Here is a 19,056-nt window from a genome sequence, read left to right as displayed (position 1 = left end):
TCCGAAAGAAGGGTTGACGGGTAGAAGCCATGGCTTATTAGTAACCCGTCCCCATCGATTCTTACTATACGCATCAATCATATACATTGATTATTGGTTTTACAATTTGTTTATTTATTTAACCTTTATTCATCAAGATAAGGCAGTTGATGAACTCTAAAAGGCTAAGCTATGTGTGTGTGTGTTTTTTTAAACTCATACACTGCCATTGACGACTATAAACGTCCAAAATTCTTGTGAACTATTTCTCTTAGTTTAACTTTTTTTTCCATTTCATTTTTTATGAAAACCTAGGAGAAAAAAATATTGTACATTTATAACAGATATAACATTTGTGATTAATCGTGAGTCAACTATTGAAGTCATGAGATTAATTATGAATACAAATTTGAATCGTCTGACGCCCCTTATTTTTAATTAAAAAAAATTAAATTAGGGGCGTCAGGTGATTTTTTTTTTATTGTAATTGATCACATGACTTCACTAGTTAACTAACGATTAATCACAAATTTTACATCTGTTCTGAATGTACAATAAAAAAAAATCTAGGTTTTCATACTCTTGTTAGCAAAAGTGGAAAAAAATATTAAACTAATAGAAATAGTTCAAATTAATTTTTGACGTCTGTAGCCGTCAATGGCAGTGAATGAGTTAAATCCAACAGGTGTAATTTTTTCTTCTATGTTTAGTATGACAGCAAGCTTCAAAATCAGTCAACCGACTGTATCTCCAAAAATAAATGACTTGCAACTTCATCTCAGAACTACTCACGTGTAGATGATATCATGCACAAGTGTCGATAACAAGAAGAAGGCAAGCAAGAAGGGTGCAAAGCAAAAACAAATAAAGCCAAAATATCCATCTGGAAGGGAAATGTCAGCGTGTGGGAATGTGTAAAGTTTGCATTCCTTGTGTGACACTTCTCTCCATCTTGTCATCCTGGAAGGTATCCCAGCATCTTCCCCCTCCGTTTCAGTGCTCCAAAAGCACAATACGCACATGAATGAACACCGCCTGCTGCCAGGAGATGTCTAATTGAGCAGCTGTTTACGTTGGCCAGCACATCTGGCACAAAGATGTTTTATACAAGCAATCGGGATTGACACTCTGATAGGATTCCAGGAACCCAAATTCATAGGATGACACTGGACCGGAGAAACTGAAGGGACTGATGACCTCTGCCAAGCATGAAACTGATCTGTTTCCATGAACCTTTGTGGAATTGTGACACGTGCAGGAAGAAACCATTAGGTGAGGATAGGGATTAAAATGAGTCATAATAGAAGCATTTCCCTCTCCCCAGAATGCAATTGGTGACCTGTTGATCAATGTATTCTAATAAGCCAGCTGCATATCGAGTGAGCCGACACAATGCAAGTGAACAACTGGTGGGAAAATTACAGCTGGCAACCCCTATCTACCACTGCACTCCAACTGAAACACTGCTCTGTATCGGGTTTTGAAACTTCACATACTTAAACCACAAAAACATGGTGCAATTGTCAAAGAAGTGGCTGGACACAAAGAGAAGAAAACGGATGAGAATAAGGGGAGCATGTGGATATCTTCATAGGCTGTTGGCCATGATCGCTTGCCCCATTCACTGGCTGCACGTGTGAATTTCGACAAAAGACACTCATGGGCATTTTTGATTTGCGGTTACGTTGTTTCCCTCTGACGATTCAAATTTTGCTAACTGTCTCAACTACAGTTGTTGGTTTGTGATTTCAAATGTGGAATTGCATGAGAATGAGCTCCCAGAAGTACAGATGTTGTTGTATTTGACAGGTCACTGTAAATCACATGATCTTTCAAAAACAAAAAAAAGTACAATTGTGCTAACCTAGCAAGATGTTGTTGCTGCCAAGACATAGCGATTTCCCACCACACACGTGAAGCTGAATGGCAAAATTCACAACAGGAGCTTTTTGGTTTCTCAGTGGCTTTCTGTGACATTTCCAGTGTCTCTACTGTAACTTGTGGATGATGATCATTTGGATGATGACTGCTGATCAATTGTTTGGTGCTATATTGGTCTCATGATGACAAATTGTGAACATCATGATGAAGAGGACTGTGTTTAAATACCAACTCTAATTGAACCAGGAAATGAATTGGTCCATTTACGGATCAAAGATTTAGATTTTTGCTGCCACTACTAACTTATTCAAAAAGCTATCGGTCAAAATGGATCACGTTTAACTGCAAAGGTCCCACTATAAAATGAGTGCATCTTCTGATTGATTAACACAATTATACAGTGACTTAGCAGGCCCACGTCACTGAATACAAATCACACGAGGACCTGAGAAAAAGCTGGCAAGACAAAATTCGAAAATTCTAATTGGCATGAGGCTTTGCTATTTTTGCTCCTTGGCACCAGCTCACCTTGAGGGAGGAGGGAAAAAAACCCAGATGGTGCGGTAATTCATGTGTTGGGGCCTCCTGGGTCTTCCTCCATTTTTTGTCTCCTTAGAGTTATTCAGCATCAATAATTGTGAGGATAGTCAATTTATCCTTAAAAAGCCTTGTTGAGAGACAGCAAAACGAAGATTCTATCCAACTCCAGTCTACTTCTTTCCTTAACATTATCAACCTGACGCTACTGCAGATGAAAGACTTCAAAGTTTCTCACATATACACTTTTTCCCCCCACACTGTCTTTTGTTACAACGTGCAATTCTGCATTTTAAGCCACAGATAATTTAAGATCCTGCGGAAACTTGAGGAAGTCAGGGGTAAGACGTGAATTGGCAGTGCCCTTAGGCTGCTCTGTGTTTGCTGGCTGCCAGTGTTTATGGACTCACTCGTATGCATGCTTTCATTTATCTCCCCCATCCCATGTCGATGTGCACAAAGCTGGAACGGCGCATGTATACCCATCTCACCTCATCTGGCCCACATGGAGTCAATTCACCTTCTTTTCACTACCCGTGAAAACATTTTCAAGGTACGCTGGTCACTCTTTTTTATTACAGGGCTATGTAAACTGTGATTGCAAAGAAAGAGAACATATTGTAATAAATAAATAAATACTTTGTATTTTTGGTATACAAATAGTTGGGTCTCCAGAGTGCCTGCCCACCCAAATGTGAATCTGCCCAGTTCTGAAAATATGACTGTGAGTGAGCCGTTCTGCGCTCTTGCATAACAGTGACGCTAATTTACATAATGAACGCCCCCGCAATGAGCTTCTCTGTGCATGACTTGATCAGCTAGGCTAGGCAAAGATCCAAAGGCATGTTCAAGAGATGGTCGGAGTCCGGCAACCAGATTACACGGAAGCACTACCATGTCAAAGCTGAAAGGTAAGCAGAGCTGCGGGGTTATTAGTTTAGCATTAGCTAACAGTGATGTGGGGGTGGGAGGTATTTGTGTTTGCGGATGTCATGCACCACACCACGATGTTAATTAACAAGTGTAATCTGGCAGTTCTACGAGTGGTGTTAAATGTTATAGCGCCACCTGCTGCTTTGGCATGCACTTGACAGCCTGGAAAAGCATAAAATTGATTCATACAAAAGCATACATTTTAGCTCCACTCAAAAGATCCTGAATTGACATTTGAACCCAGAGCCCAAGTGTCCAAAAGTGACTGAATTGGACAATTGTGGAAAAAAAAGCACATTTGACAACTTGCACCAGGCAGTCGACTGTTGGAAAGATTGGCAAACAATGTCTTGATTAATCAGCGGCAGCCAAAGAAGAAGCAGATTGTCCTGATCGTGTGAGAAATAAAGAAGAGGGGGCATGTTTGAGAAGCTCTTAACTCCATTTACTGACTGCACACCTGCATTCGGGCCACAGAGACTCTCCGCGCTTCGCTTATCCACTACAGGTACATATCGCTGGCTTCGGGCAGAATCGTCATTTCTCCAATACCGTCACCTTTCAGGAAACCAAAAATGGCCCATTTGTTGAGCTAATAATATTGTATGATTAAAAGAGTGGGAGGCATTTTCAAATTGGTTAACAATTTATAAAAACAACACACCCAAGTAGGGGCTGACGAGATACATGAAACATTTTGGGCAGAGAATACGGACTTATCTTGCTGTCTTTTCACAATGCTGTACAATGTTCATCTAGACATGCTATGGGCTAATTGGCTTGAAATACAGGGCTGGCATCCCCTCGGAAATATGGGAAAAGTTTTACCAACCGAAGCGAGCTGAAGAGAGACAGCTGAACTTGATACAGCTCAGCAGCGGACGGATGGATGTCACTTTGAATCCCAGAAGTGGAATTTTTGTTGTAACAATATTGTGCATTTTAGTGACAGACACTCTCTACTTCGCTTTTTAAACCACAAGTACTTAAGAAAGTATAAATATTGTGAAGTGTTATTGCAAAACATTATTTGGTGTATATTGCATATGGTATTGGTCTGGCTTGGCGGCAGTGAGCTGGTTCATGCACCTGTAAATGCTTTTTTTGTTTTTGTGAACATCTGTGCAATACAAGGTGGCATTTTTGATCGGCCATTGGTCAATTCAAATTTCGAATTGCAAGAAAACTGGAGGCCGACGGTCAGGCACGCATGAAAATCAGTCACTTTGATGTGCAGCGGGCCTAACATGCATGATTTTGGTATGTGGGCTAAAGCTGGAGTACCAGGAGAATACACAGAAGTTCTTGCAAACAGCCCCCAGGAAGGCCAGATTTGGCAATATAACCCAGAACTTCAAAACTTGAGGCAGATGTGCTAACTACTCGTGCTACCTTAGGGTGAAATAACTTTCTTTTGTCAGTTTTTGTTTGGGAACTAACACACAAGTTAACTGGGAGTCATATAATGAGTCCTACAGGGTACGCATCGCTGTACCTTGAGGAACAGAAATGGACTCCTGCTGCAGTTCTGAGAATGTGCAAGCCTTCAAGAACATTTGGCCCTAACCCATCTATAATGAGGCCATCATGACTATGCACCCGCTCAAAGAATGATGAATACATTTTGGGAAATTCCCACACCGCACTTCCCTCTACCTGAGCCACTCGCTGACGTGACTCCCCCGTGACTTCTCTTCCCCTCTCCCAAAACGAAACCCAGGGCCGTTTTGCCCTGGCCGAAGACACATCACAAACGTGAACGGTGACAAGCTGACAGGACGCCGGCACGTTCAGGGAGCCTTCCGAGCGTGGCCGTGGATGCGCGCAAGGTCATCGCTTTGAAGGAGATGAGGGACGTGGAGATTGGCCGCACATGATCAATGGTGTCACTTGAGGAGAGTTATGTGTCCTACGCTGATAGAACCATGACGCTGCAACCCAGAAGGAAAAAAAAAAAGAATGGAGGGAGAAAGAACACAAAATGCATCCGTCTATTCCCTTGAGACGGTCGATACAAACTGGTAACTTTAAACAAATATTACTGGAGGGTTTGTACGGTTTCGACTTGTGGTGTAATGCTAGGCTAGCTACATGAGTTGTTCCAGAAATGGAGATCACTTCAGGCACCAGAATTTTTGAAAAATGGGCGATTTGTTTTGTATGTTTTCAAGAAAAAAACGGTCATTATTCGGTTAGTCTAGCTCAAACATCAATGTTACACTTTTTATGAGAGGTCTTATATTTCATTCTCTTTTGGGAGGACTGACCATTTTCTTACGTCTTGTTCGGGCGTTTTATAAATTCATGAAAATGTTTGGTTGGCATTGCGTAACTAATAGGAAGTGAAGTACACTGTGTAACCGCGACTGGTACCACAATTTCAAGGCCGGGGCAAGTGTTTTCTTTTTTGGGGAAATGGGAATATGGTCACCCTAATGATGTGCTGTTTGGCACAAGACTGCTACAGATACGCAGTCACCTGACAAACATATATATATATATATATATTTGATAATTAATCCTAAATAAAACCCTCGACATTAAATAAAATGAAACCTGATTTGAATTACTCTTATTACAGCAACAGGGTTGCAAATCAATGCTAATGTTTTGCTCAAGTGTATGCTAGCTGTGCCAACTGCTATGCTAACCGATCAATGAACTTAATAACTTACATAATTGCGTTGCTGTGAGTGAAACAAACAAAAAAATGAAAAGAGGACTTTGCGTCAATCTACCCATAGTCACAGAGCAATTATCTTCATGATGCCATTATTGCTAAATTATGTAGTTCATTTTTCATTCACTTCTAATGGCTAAAAAGGTTTAAGTTAATGGGGAGATTGAATCTGTCTTAAGAGACATTACAACTTTTTTAAATATGTCTGCGATAAAACAAAGTGCTTTAATAATAAGGAAGACATCAACAAAATTATACCCAAAAAGCTGATTTAAAGCTCACCTCATCTATTATACTTGAGTAACTAAGTTAGTGTCATGTTTATTTTCAGTCTTGTTTACTCCCTGTCATGTTTTCCTTGTGTTTTCCCCTTGTCTTGTCATTTCCTGTTTTATTGTGAAAAGTCTGACTCCTCTCGTTTCTGGTCACTTGCCCTTCCTCGTGTGGTGTCTGTGTCAACCCTGATTGTGTCCACCTTTCCCCATTACCCTCATGTGTCATCCAATCAGTGCCCTCAGCCAGGTGTGTCTTGTCATGTCATTAGTGTTGGTGTATTTAGTCGGTTGTCTCCCCCCTGTCTGTGTCGGTTCATTTTTGCTGTTGCAACTGTCGTAAGTCTTTCGCCACGTCACGCTGACCTCTTCGCCTGATCAGGATCCATGTCATGTTGTTAGTCTCGCCTTAGTTGTTTTGTCATGTTTAGCTTCATGTTTTGTTAGTTCAGTTTATTTTGTATTTTGAAGTTAGGTTTTTTTTTGATTAGATATTAAAACGTCTTTTTGGACTACACCTCTGCCTCCTTGCCCTGCCTTCCCGCATCTGGGTCCTAAAGCCCCCACCTTACTGACAGTTAGTCATTAAGAGAGCGGCACAAGATAAAAGTAGTGCCTGTGTGCAGTGGCGAATCTCTGTGTCATTGTCAGGGTGGGGCTATGGCCAGCAGCAGCTTCTGTGTTTTAGTGTTAAAGAAATGGTTGATAAGAACATTGACAATGGTGGCTCTCCTTTCCCACGTGCATGGGCATTACAGTTACTAAGTAACCCCACCAATGAATGATGGCTTTAAAAAAATAAATCCCTGTATTTACAGTAAGCTTTTTCGGATCCGCTGAAGAATCCCGCATGTGTGGTGTTTCACCGATGGGCTGCTCGTTCTGTTAGATAGCCGCATTTGTTATGTGCCTCCTCCGATTGTGTGCCTTTCTAGTCTTGCTAGTGAATTAAACATGAAAAGGCATTAGGATATCAAACACAGCGTTCATTCGCCGACTCGAGTGCACACACAGAGCAACGAATGAGCTCATTAGGGGGAAGTGATACACAGAGCCGTCCCTAAAGCAGGCCCACAGGAATAAAGCATCGCTTGATTTTTCAATGATGATATATCGTCGATTATGGGGATGATGTCGCCGTAGTTCTCAGATTGCGCCATGTATAATATTGGCCAAAGCGGAGAGAAAAACAGAGACCAGGTATTTGGCCCTTTATCATGGCCCCTGTTGGTCTAATTAACAGGGGAGATCCATGTTTACATGTATGCACACTGCACCTTTCATCATAACCCAACTTTCATCATCAAACACGGTGTTTAATGAGACCAACAAATGTCAAAAACTGTTTTACATGTGCCTGGATAGACCTTTTCAGAATTTTTGCAAACAATAGCAGCCGGGGTACCTCAAATGAAATAAATGACAAAAAATTGGTGGGATTACACATGAATATTGAAGTGTATGAATTATTATTATTATTATTATTATTATTATTATTTAGGCAGACTTAGATGCTGTTTTAAGATGAACTTGTGTCACTGGGTACTTTGATCATGTCCCAGGGACGAACTGGCCATCAGGAATTTGGGGAGTTTCCCAAACGGACGGTCCATTTTCGGGTGGAAATCCTCATTGAAGCCATTACTCTGCATTGGTCAAATGACATGGAAGAGTTTGAGGCAGGGGCGTCGCTAGGTGTCATGGAAAGGAGGGGCTTAGCCCTAAGGACAGGGTTGGGCAAATTCGGTCCTTGAGGGCTGGAGTCCTGCAGGTTTGGGATGTTTCCCTTCTCCAACACATCTTATATATGATCAGCTAATCCGCAAGCTCTGCATAAACCTAAAAACGATCCTGTTGATTGGAATCAGCTTGTGTTGGAAGAGGGAAACCTCTGGATGACCGACAATGTACCTAGACATAAAGAAGCTCACTACACGCAATTTTTTTAGCAAGCCCGTTACTATATTTTTTAAACTGATGTTACCATAGTAAGTTAAAAATGACTCAGACAATGATTCTATTTATATTATTAACCACTTTCATTATAGTATAGTGGAGTTCTAAACTACCTTTAACCAAAAATGGACATTGTTAAAGCAACCACACACTAATTTCTTCAGAACCATAAATATAAATTAAAAGGGGTTTTGAAATAGTATGTGGTGAATAAATGCATGTATCTTTTACTACCCACTTTACAGGAACTCAATTTACCTCATAAATACAGTGTTGTCGGAGTTTAAAGGGGACAAATTGCAGAGAAACAAAACTTTTCCGGCCATCAATCAACCCCTCTGTTCTCCCTCGGTGTTTTGCCGCCGTCCTCATTTTACTCATATGCTTTTATTAACGATTCAACTTGCAAAAAAAGGAGCAAACTTGCTTTTTACATACCTGCGCATTAATCAGTGTGACATTGCCATAGAAACAGAGGCGAAAGGATCCCCAGGTGGATATTTCTCTCTATCTCTCGCTGTCACCCGCGCAAATGCATATGTTGACTTATGACTGGGGTAAATTTAGGAACATGTATTAGACTTACAGTCGGCAACTTCCAGGAAAGCATCAACATTCAGCTTGTTTGAATCTCACAAGTAAACCTTTCACTTCTTATTCACTGCAGCCTTTCATCCACGACTGTGACCACCATATTCCAAAAACACATCATGCACCACAGACTGGGCATCACTGAGGCCTACTGTTCAGGGTCCAAATGACTCAACCTGAAGAGTTGAAATTTCCTTTCCAGCATTGAATAAAATTGCATATCCACACTGACGTCTGTGCTTATGATTATTAACGATTTGCATTTCAGATTAGAATTAATGCACAATAATTAGTACCCAAAAAATGAACAGTGTGATTAATTATAGGAAAATAGAAAAAAATAATGTAATGGACCTAAACACATGTTTAAAACCATTTTTTTTTTAATGAATGTAAATGTATTGATAGTTAAAGGTTAAATACAACTGAAATATAGTTGGGCTGCTTCCGTTTTAAATTGACTTAATTTTCTTGCTTAATTTTCTTCAGTTCACTTTATTTGATCAGACATTTTCATTTATTTTAATAGGTTTGATTGTATTTATGTTATGTAGTTACAGTTGATGTTATTTCTATTTAATTCAGTAATGCTATCACCTACTACTAGAGGGCACTCACACAGAGGAACAGCACATGTACAATGATAACGGAACAAGACCACACTTCCCCTTTCCTTTAAGTTCAGTAGGTTGACCTTTTTTAGTTTCAGGTGGAGAAGTTAGCTTATATTTATAATTTAACTAGGTAAAAAAATTTTTTTTTTAATGTTATGTAAAACATCACACAACATAGAGTTAATATAGACGTTATGATGAATTCCTATAGGAATATTTGTACCTTGTTGTGAGAACATTGTGATCAGATTTCATTTAAAATAAGAAAAAAATAAACAAAAAATATTCAACTAATGTAACAAACTCATGAATGCCATCTATGAAAAGAGTTTAAAGTATCTATCAAACAACGACATTACCTTCCATTATCATTATCGCAATACATTTGCAGTGAGTGTCAGCACCCACAGGATTCGATAATAATCATCTTTATCTTGGCTGAGGATGAACACGCGGAGTGCAGTGCTCACGGGGTGCAAACACATCAACAAGGCAACAAGGCCAGGGGGATTGTGGGATGCGCATAAAGCTTATGGAATACATAAGATAAAGAGTTCGAGCCCCTTTGCGGCATGGGATGTAATTAAACACTTGGTAATCCTCTGTGGCCATCTGCAACAATAATGTGTTGCGTTACAGTTGATTTGATTATTTTGTGTATTGAGGGCAGAAATACGGATCGTGTCCAGAATTGTCTACTTGATACTCTCTTTCAATTCAGCTTTACAGATGCCATATTTGCATTTGTAAAACTGAATTCATTTGATTCAATCCAATTCTGAAGCGTGTACAGCAGGGGTCTCCAAACGTTTTTTTTCCCACAGAGAAAAGCAAAACAGCAGTGAGCTCCTCATGTTTCATAGCAATTATTTTATTGCCAAATTGTTTTTATTTGCCTTAAACTTCTAACACAACAGTGGTCACAAAATGCATATGTTGGCATAAAACTACAAAAACAAAATGTCTAATACGGCAATTTAGGATTTAGGAACACAACTTTAACTGCAATATGAAAAATATACATTCTTATTTTACACATGGTCCATGTGCAAAATAACAAGGTATTAATGGATTTAAGTTGTGTTCCTAAAATCAAAACGGCGATGTTTGACATTTTGAGTTGGATGTTTTTGGTTTTCTACATTTATTTAATGGACAAAAGTGTTTTATAAAATAAATGAAGGCAAAGTGCTATTTATCTTCTTTTTTTCTTCCTAATAATGAAAAGACCTCAAAGTGCAAATTAAGGCACATTCCCTTCCTTTAAACATGGAGAGTGAATTACAAAGTAGCCTTGGTCTAGAATAAAGAAAGCAAGCCAGGTACCAGCTGTCAAACTCATTTATGTTAGCAGCCAGGCACCGGTTGCTAATGCTAACAGCTAGCTGCTAGTCACTAACGTCGGAATTTGTGCCGTGCCATACAATGGTTTCAGGCGGTTTCTTAGCGTCCTAAATTAGCGATTGAATATGAGTTTGGGATAGCATTGTTTTGATGTTTGTCACAACTATATGTCAATAAAAAGTACGATAAAGAAATCCTAAACGTCAAAAAGAGAAGTCAAGCTAGCCATCATGCCACGATGCGGCCCAAATTCAAAATAAAAGTTTACTAAGGCTATTTGCATTGGCATCAGTGTATTATTTGGTAAACTTTATTTTGAAGTTAGCCTTAGCTATCTGTCCCCAAGTTACTAAAATCTACAGCCGCCAACGAACGAGCCGCTGGTTGGACAAGCCTACATTTTGAATAATAGAGGTCCCAGGCTCGACCCCTGAGGAACGCCATTGGCCGATAAGGTTAATGTAAAGAAACCTGAAACGGTGTTTTTTAAATTTGCACTGTACATACTGTACTGTAATATTCATGTACAGTACAGTACAGTACAGTAACATACATTATACATTGAAATTTGGAAGTGTGTGTGACAAGTTTGCCTGTACAGCAGACAATTACCAACGCACCGCCGCTCTATACGTGTGCACAACCTCACTATTTACTTCGGGGAAATTGCATAAGCCACACAGCTATGCTCTGTTCCCTTTGTCGAAAATGTCGCAAACGCAGCTTTGCTTCCAACCAACTAAGCTACAAGCAGCTTATGCATCTCATTACTTTATCCGATGCCCTCGCCTACTTGTTGACTGCCATCCTTTCTCTCCTATCTGTCAATTAATCAGAGACCTGTTACGTTAACAGCAAAAGATCAGCAGCCGGCTTGTTGGTGGGCCACTAATCCACGAGGTGTTAGCGAGTCAGGAACGCCGGATTATCCGTACAATCTATACTCTCATGATTAGTTGAGAGGACGTGATGACATGAGATGATAAGATGAACTATTACAGTACAATTTACTCAAGATAAATGCATACAGCTTTACAATACTGAAGATTTACTTGTGCTTTGAATTTGCCCAAACTGAAAAAAAGTTATTTCATCAAGTGGTTGTGGTGGTGGAATCAATATAATAATAATAATCAATGTAATCAATTTATAGGATCTGACATTTTTAAATTTATGGATCTCATATATTTGAAGACACTAGAAGTGTTTCTTCGTGTAGTGAACAATAGCCTACCTGCCTGTCAGAATTTTTTTAAATTTAAGAGAAGGAAACTATAATTAAAGGGGTTTATTTATGTTTGAAAGTGAGGACCAAGATATGTTTGAGTTTTGGGTGTAAAATTGTGGAATTGACTTGACGATACATTGAAGCTGTGTACTTTACTATTAAGGTTTAAGAAAATGTTTAAATGTAAGATAATTAAGTCTTTTAGTGCCATTGATAAAATGTAAAACGTTTAGGTATGTGAATGTAGTATTATTTCTTTTGTTCTGCGCAATTGTGACTCTAGGTGATTCAGGAACTGCATAGGATAGGCAATAATAAGCCTGGTTCTTCAGCCTATTCCTTTTTCGGTTATTAATTGATTTGCTCGAAAGGATGTTTGTGTTTTCTTTTCCGTGTTATGTATGGAGCCGAAATAAATTATTCATTCATTCATTGAATGCCACCACTGGAGGCTCACTATTTTGTTTGACACTGTAAATTTGAAAGAAAAAGAATGAGAACAGGACGTTTTTCAGCTCAGCCTAGTTTTTGGCTAGTTTTTAATTAGCATTTAGTTAATTTTTTTAATTATTATTTTTAAACATCGATGAACGTCAAATCCTCTTTATCCTACTTTTTACGCTTACAGATAGCGATGGCTGTAGTTTTGTCTTATAATGTACATCTTTGGGCAAGATTTTTGATGTATATTGTGAGATTTGGGAAAAAACAGATTGTTTACTATAATCACAGTGGGATCCGTACATGGTTACACTGCACAATATTTTTGTGTCATCCATTGCTCTTGCTCTCAATATAGCGGTATATTTGGTTTTCGCATAGGAAAAATATATACAGTATTACAATGGCCATTGTATTATCTTTCTGTATGTGTTGCTGCACAGTATGTGTTCAAATATCAGTTGCTTATAACAGAACTAAAGATGCACCAAAATGAAAATGGTTGGCTGAAACCAAAAATGAAAAATGCTTGGCCAAAACGCAGAAAAAAAATTATGCCAATTTTTACTGTCATTGCATTTATTATAATTAATTAAAGTTATAATATTATTATAACATATTTATTTAGTACTGGCATTTTAACCAAGCACAATTTAAATTAAAATGTTGGCTAATGGTACATTAAACACCAAACGAGGGTTGAGCATTTTCTGGCGGTGCGATTGTACTTTATAGTCAATGTAGTTCGCACAGGCAGGGACGGATGCATGCGGCGGGACAAGCTGCGGCGCACTTAAAATCGGAACAGTCACATATTCACCAACCTTTAAAAATAAATAAATACATTGGTTCGCACCAGCTAATCGGTTTCGGGAACGAACTGCAAAGTCACACTTGGCGTCCTGTACAGGTCTGCCGCCACCCGGAGATAGCAGTAAGTGTTTATGTGTTTAAAACTGTTGATAGCAATAGTGCTAGCATTAGCTAAGTATTTAGCATGGCCACCGGAATGTCGGTTAAAAAGCGGAAGCGCTCGAGGGGCTCTTATAAAAAAAAAGGAAGGCGCTGTGCGAGAAAGAGTGGCTCACCTGTACTGCATTACACGGCAGTTCTGTCTTTTTTCGACCCGCTTAAATGTTGTACACCAAACGACGCCCCGCTCCTCCGGTGTGCGCAATAACCCCGGGAGCTGCTGCGACCGACCGGTGCAAACTTACACGGTGAAAAGCCAGCGAGAAGAAAAGGCGGACACTCAACCCCGCGTTTGCTGTTTAATTCAAACAGACGCTTGCTTGCAGCGTTTTTTTGCTTGCGTTACCGCAACCTATTTCGGCCATATTCTTTCGGCTTTAATTTTATTTCGGCCGAATACCGAAAATGGCAAAAGATAGCAATTTTCGGCCGTACATTTTCGGTGGCTGAATATTCAGTCAATCACTAAACAGAGCCATATAAAAGCTGCCCCTATTTATTTTAAAGTTAAAATTTTATTATCTTAAATGAGGTAATCTGATTTGTCAGTCAGACAGTCCCTAACTCTAAATACGTATTCCACAGAAACACAAGCAACACCTGAAAAACATCCATACAAATACTGTACATCCCATAATAAACACACAGCATCTTCACCTGATGCAATGGTGAAGGAAGAGGTTAAAGAGGAAGGCAGACGGTTCCCCCAAGACTTACGACGTCCCCGGTGGAGCTCTGTCGGAGAGACAACGGCAGACAGAAGAGCCCAGCGTGGTACCTCGGCCTGGCGCTTCATGGGGAAAATTGATTGCTGGGTTTCGTCTGTACTTTTATCAGAGGGAGCCGGCAGCGCCAACAACGAGACTTACAGCATTTGTTAAAGGCCTACGACGAACTACAGTAGGGTTGAAAATGTCAGCTCGCCACTCGGAATGAATGCAGACTCACGCTGCTTGTGTAAATTTCCGAGTTGTGAACAGATGGAACAGAACCTTGTTTAGGATGAGAAAAACAACAGAGCCGAATTAAAAGGCACTATAAAATGCAGTAGTGGGCCTTTTGATGGCTAGGCCTTCAGTGGGGATTTACCAGATTGAATCCACCTCTTTATATCACATCACAACCATCAATACAATACTAACACGCAACAACTGTGCCACGTCTATCTTCTAGCGCATTTCACAATCAATATTTATCTAATAACATGACAAAAAAAATTTCCTCACATTCCTCATAGATGCTGTTTATTAAATATATTAATGGTGCGGATTACTACAGCAGTGTTTTGCAAGTGGAAGTTGGCTGCAACAAGTTTTGTTCCTCCCAACAAATTACAGGCCCTGGGAGGACAAATTTCAACTTCTAATATCGTTTTAATTACATTGACCAGCACGACTGAGTTTCAAGGCCTTGGGCAGATTAAATTGCTATGATGGAAACACATAGAAGCAGAAAATTGATTGCGAGAGGTTCATCGTTTTATTATACTATATCGCAATTTTTTTTAAGCAGCCTTTTTTTTTTTTTTCGGAATTTTACAGTAAAGTTAGAGTTGCATACCTTCAGTGTAATACTGCAACGTCAAAGGCAACATTGAGCTCTACTGTAGCATAATTAAGAGCAAGAAGAAGAGGCAGAAGAGGTCCCCTACTAAAATGCAGAAAAAGTTGTTCTCTGAGAGTAGAGAGAATATTTACCTGCGCTCTATTCATGTACAGTTGGTTGCTGCAGGTTCAAATAGAGGTAGTCTGCAAGTTTAACTATGCTAATTTTCTTTAGCTATACTAGTCTATAGTGTTTCACATTATATGTTAGCATTAAGCTAGCTGACTTTCACAAGATCAAATTTGACAGTTTGGTTGGTTGAACATTTTGGTGCTGAAATATACCGTGTTAAATTCTCTTTTGTGTCTCTGATGTGTTCACTTCAAACTTAATTTGGCAGTGACAAACAGCATGAAGCTGTTATTTTTTATTTGGAACATCTTTTAATTTCTTCAAAGTGATATATGATAGAAAGTGAGAACAGGTGCTAAAGTTTAATAAGTTTACATATGTCTAGATCATTTGGGAGAAGTAAAACTATTAATTTTTAAATTGTCTCTCTATATTGCTTTGCCCGGAACATGTCCCCTGCGATCAATGGGCCTTCACTCTTTTAGCTACAAATTGCAATAATATTGTATTGTAATTTACACATGCATACACTGGAATGTGCTCCATTTTCCCAAATGAGCATTTTCAGCCTTTTTTCATTTTCAAAAATGTTCACTTGGAGATCCATTTTAATTCCATTTTTGTTCACCTCCAGCATGCGGCCAAAACAACACGGCGTCAATAGCCCTCAAGGACTCTTCTGCCAATGCTTACTTTCAGAGGACAGCAGCGGCATGCTAAAGAGTGGAGCATCTATAAGCAAATATCTTTTTCCACATCAACAAGTCAACAGGCTGTGACTCACTTTGGTGAGGTGAGGCGGTTCTGATTCAGAAGTTTTTGGTTTTCAATTTGGCTAAAAAGAAGAAGAAGAAGGAAAAAAGCCCCCACAAAACCTATTGCTTATTTTGCAGCCGCCCCGCCCGACCCCTGCTAATGTCCCCTGTGGATTCTCCCCGGTGGTGACATTAAACAGTGAGCTGCCTCCGCCTCCAGACGGAAGAATAGGTCAGATCCCCAACACACACACACACACACACACACACACACACACACACGCACGCACACACACGCACGCACGCACACGCACACGCACGCACACTGTTTACCTGTTTGCTATAAAGACTATGAATAGATGCATTTCATATACAAACAGTAGCTACACTGCTCTATAAATTATTCATTAAATCCCTTCTGATGAATTCTAATGAGGGACTTGATTGGGCTAGATAACTTTTCATTTATAAATTCCCCCTCATTAAACTCTCATTCCTTTTGAAAATGAAGCAATGTTTTTTTATTTATTTTTGCTCTGCATTGTACACAAGTGCTGTTTGCTTTCAGACTATTTGACTACAGTATTAATTTACGGATAACTCAAAAAACAAAGCGGATTAGGGAAATTAGGGAAATATTTGCTTGACTTTCATGTCTGAAATTAGAGTTTACAAATGTCTGTTTGGATTATTATTAGACTCCCTTGCAGCTAAATTGGTCACGGATGTCCCAAAATTCAATGATGTCGGCAGTTTAAGAAATCAAGCCAACTAATTTACATGCTAAAATGTTAAATAAACATTACGTCATCAAGATTGTATTAATGTTTCTATAGCTATAATGTTAGCATACAACTGTGAAGTAAGGCAGGACCGCAATTATAGACCATGTAATTTATTTCTGAGTCCAAACTGAGAAATCATGAAATCCATCCATCCATTTCCTTAACTTTGAAATCAATGTTCAGGAAAGTGGAGCATAAGTGGAGAAAAAGTCCACTCCTTGTTCAATTGTGACCTGTACAGACAATGTCTGTAATTTTAAGAGCTAGTAAAAGCTAGACAAAAACACTTTTCTGAAATCATTAGTAAGAAGTCGAACCTCAACATACACGGACACTATTTGCTGTGGTCGACAAACACGTTTCCCAAATCCAATAGCAGCATACTTCTCTCCAAAAGATAAAATGCAATGAATTTGCCTGCTACTTTATTGAAAAAGTACAATCCATCAGGTCAAATATATTCACACACCAGCAAAATGACAAAATGATGCAGCATTTAACTCATTCACTGCCATTGACAGCTATAGACGTCAAAAATTCATTTGAACTATTTTTATTAGTAAAACATTTTTTCCCACTTTTGTTAACAAGAGTTAAAAAAAAGAAAAGAAAAGACCATTTTTAAAAAAACTGAATTTTTTCCCCGTAAATTAGGGGCATCAGGCGATTAAAATTTGTAATTAATCACATAACTTCACTAGTTAACTCACGATTAATCACAAATTTTACATCTGTTCTAAATGTACAAAAAAATATGTTTTTCTAGGTTTTCATACTCTTGTTAATAAAAATGGGAAAAAAATCGAAATATAATAGAATAGAAATAGAAATAGTTATTAGAATTTTTGACGTCTATAGCCGTCAATGGCAGTGACTGAGTTAAAATCCCTTATAATTCAATTATCATGACAGAATTTGGTTCATTGGATCAAAAGACTATAACAGATTTGGTTCAGTAGTTGAAACCATCCACTGGCTGTCTTGACTCAATACCATCTGACTTTTTCAAAACTATTATAAAATCTGTTTAAACTGATTTACAGCAAATAATCAACTGCTCACGTCAGTCAGGTGAGCTTCCTAAACCGCTGAAAGTAGCCGCCGTCAAGCCCCTTTTAAAAAAGAGAGCGCTGGATGTCTCCTTTAGGTTCATGTGTTTTAATGTTGTCAAAGCATGTTATTTTAAGTTAGTCTTGTAAGCTACTTTCGTTTTCTCTGCTTTGCTTTTAAATGTTAGCCGTGGTGATAATTGTAAGTGTTATGTCTTTGCTTGTGTAAAACAAAATGAGTTGCCTTGAGTATGAAATGTGCTGTAGAAATAAAAATGCCTTGCCTTAACTGTGCTGGCCGTAATTTAAATTCATCACTCAAGCATGACACACACTACTAGTATAACACTCAACTTTTTGGTAAAAAGTGATAAGTGCATGACATCAATATGCTAGTGCGAAGAGCTAACATCTAACCTCTTTATTCAGTGTTTTTCTTGTCAAACAGTGCAAGCAGATGGACTCAAATGCTTGTGACCAGTTGAAAAAGTCTGAAAGTTAGCGAGCAATAAAATGCAAAGTCGTCACTTTTCAGACGGAGTTGTTGGCACCTGCTGACCAAATAATTCTCTCTCTCACACACACACACACACACGAGTACGACACCAGTGCCGCACACGCGCTTCTTTGTGGGCGTCTATAATAGAGAAATGCATTCATGACAGCAAAGCAAATCCTGCATCCCCCGACAGTCTTAATGCTGGCGTTTGTGATGACGGGACGACAATGAAGGTGAAATGCAGGAGTTGCAGGAAAGAAGTAAAGAACTCCAGGAAACATGAAGGATGGGGTGCAAAGAATGCCAATAGGCTGTAGTGACCCTTGCAGTACTCTTGAAAAAGATTTCTGGTATTGGACAATTGTTCTCAGTGTGTTTCAATAACTATAAATCACACCAAATTACCAGAGAGACAGAATATGCTGCACCGCCGGCGCCTATAGAAGTGCAGCCCAAATTCCCAAACACGCTAAATTGGACTTGCTCCAGCACGAAGATGAAGTCGCGCCTGTTTTTACACTGAGCGCAATCGACTTTCTGTCACCAAATTGTCAGGTGCGCATCAGCACCGTCAGCCGGAATGCCCAGCGAGGCCCGCAACATGCTGCCAAACATGAGAAACTAGACTTGCCCCAGCACAAAAATGAAGACATGGGCGTCCGTATACAAAAATGGCGCCCTATGTCTCCTTTAACTTGACCAAGCACAAATCCGTTGCTAATATTGTCATTTATGTGTAAGCAGAGGATTCAAATGGACTTGGGACTGGAGAAATGTCAACAGCAAGCAATCCATCAAACAACAACATTCAGTTGCAGAACAGAATTTAGTTTGGTGAACAATTGAAAAAGTTCTTTTGTTTG

The 19,056-nt window shown here is 39.2% G+C and overlaps 1 protein-coding gene across 2 annotated transcripts in view; it reads right to left on the bottom strand.

Moving 5' to 3' along the window:
* prkcab (protein kinase C, alpha, b) overlaps positions 1-19,056 on the bottom strand; it is a 109,734-nt gene that overhangs the window by 35,673 nt on the left and 55,005 nt on the right. The gene's annotated exons all lie outside the window — the stretch shown is intronic.

The sequence above is a fragment of the Vanacampus margaritifer genome, chromosome 2 (assembly GCF_051991255.1).
Source record: "Vanacampus margaritifer isolate UIUO_Vmar chromosome 2, RoL_Vmar_1.0, whole genome shotgun sequence".
NCBI lineage: Eukaryota > Metazoa > Chordata > Actinopteri > Syngnathiformes > Syngnathidae > Vanacampus > Vanacampus margaritifer.
Note: the sequence above shows the minus strand (reverse complement) of the source record. Positions and strands in the feature narration are given on the sequence as shown.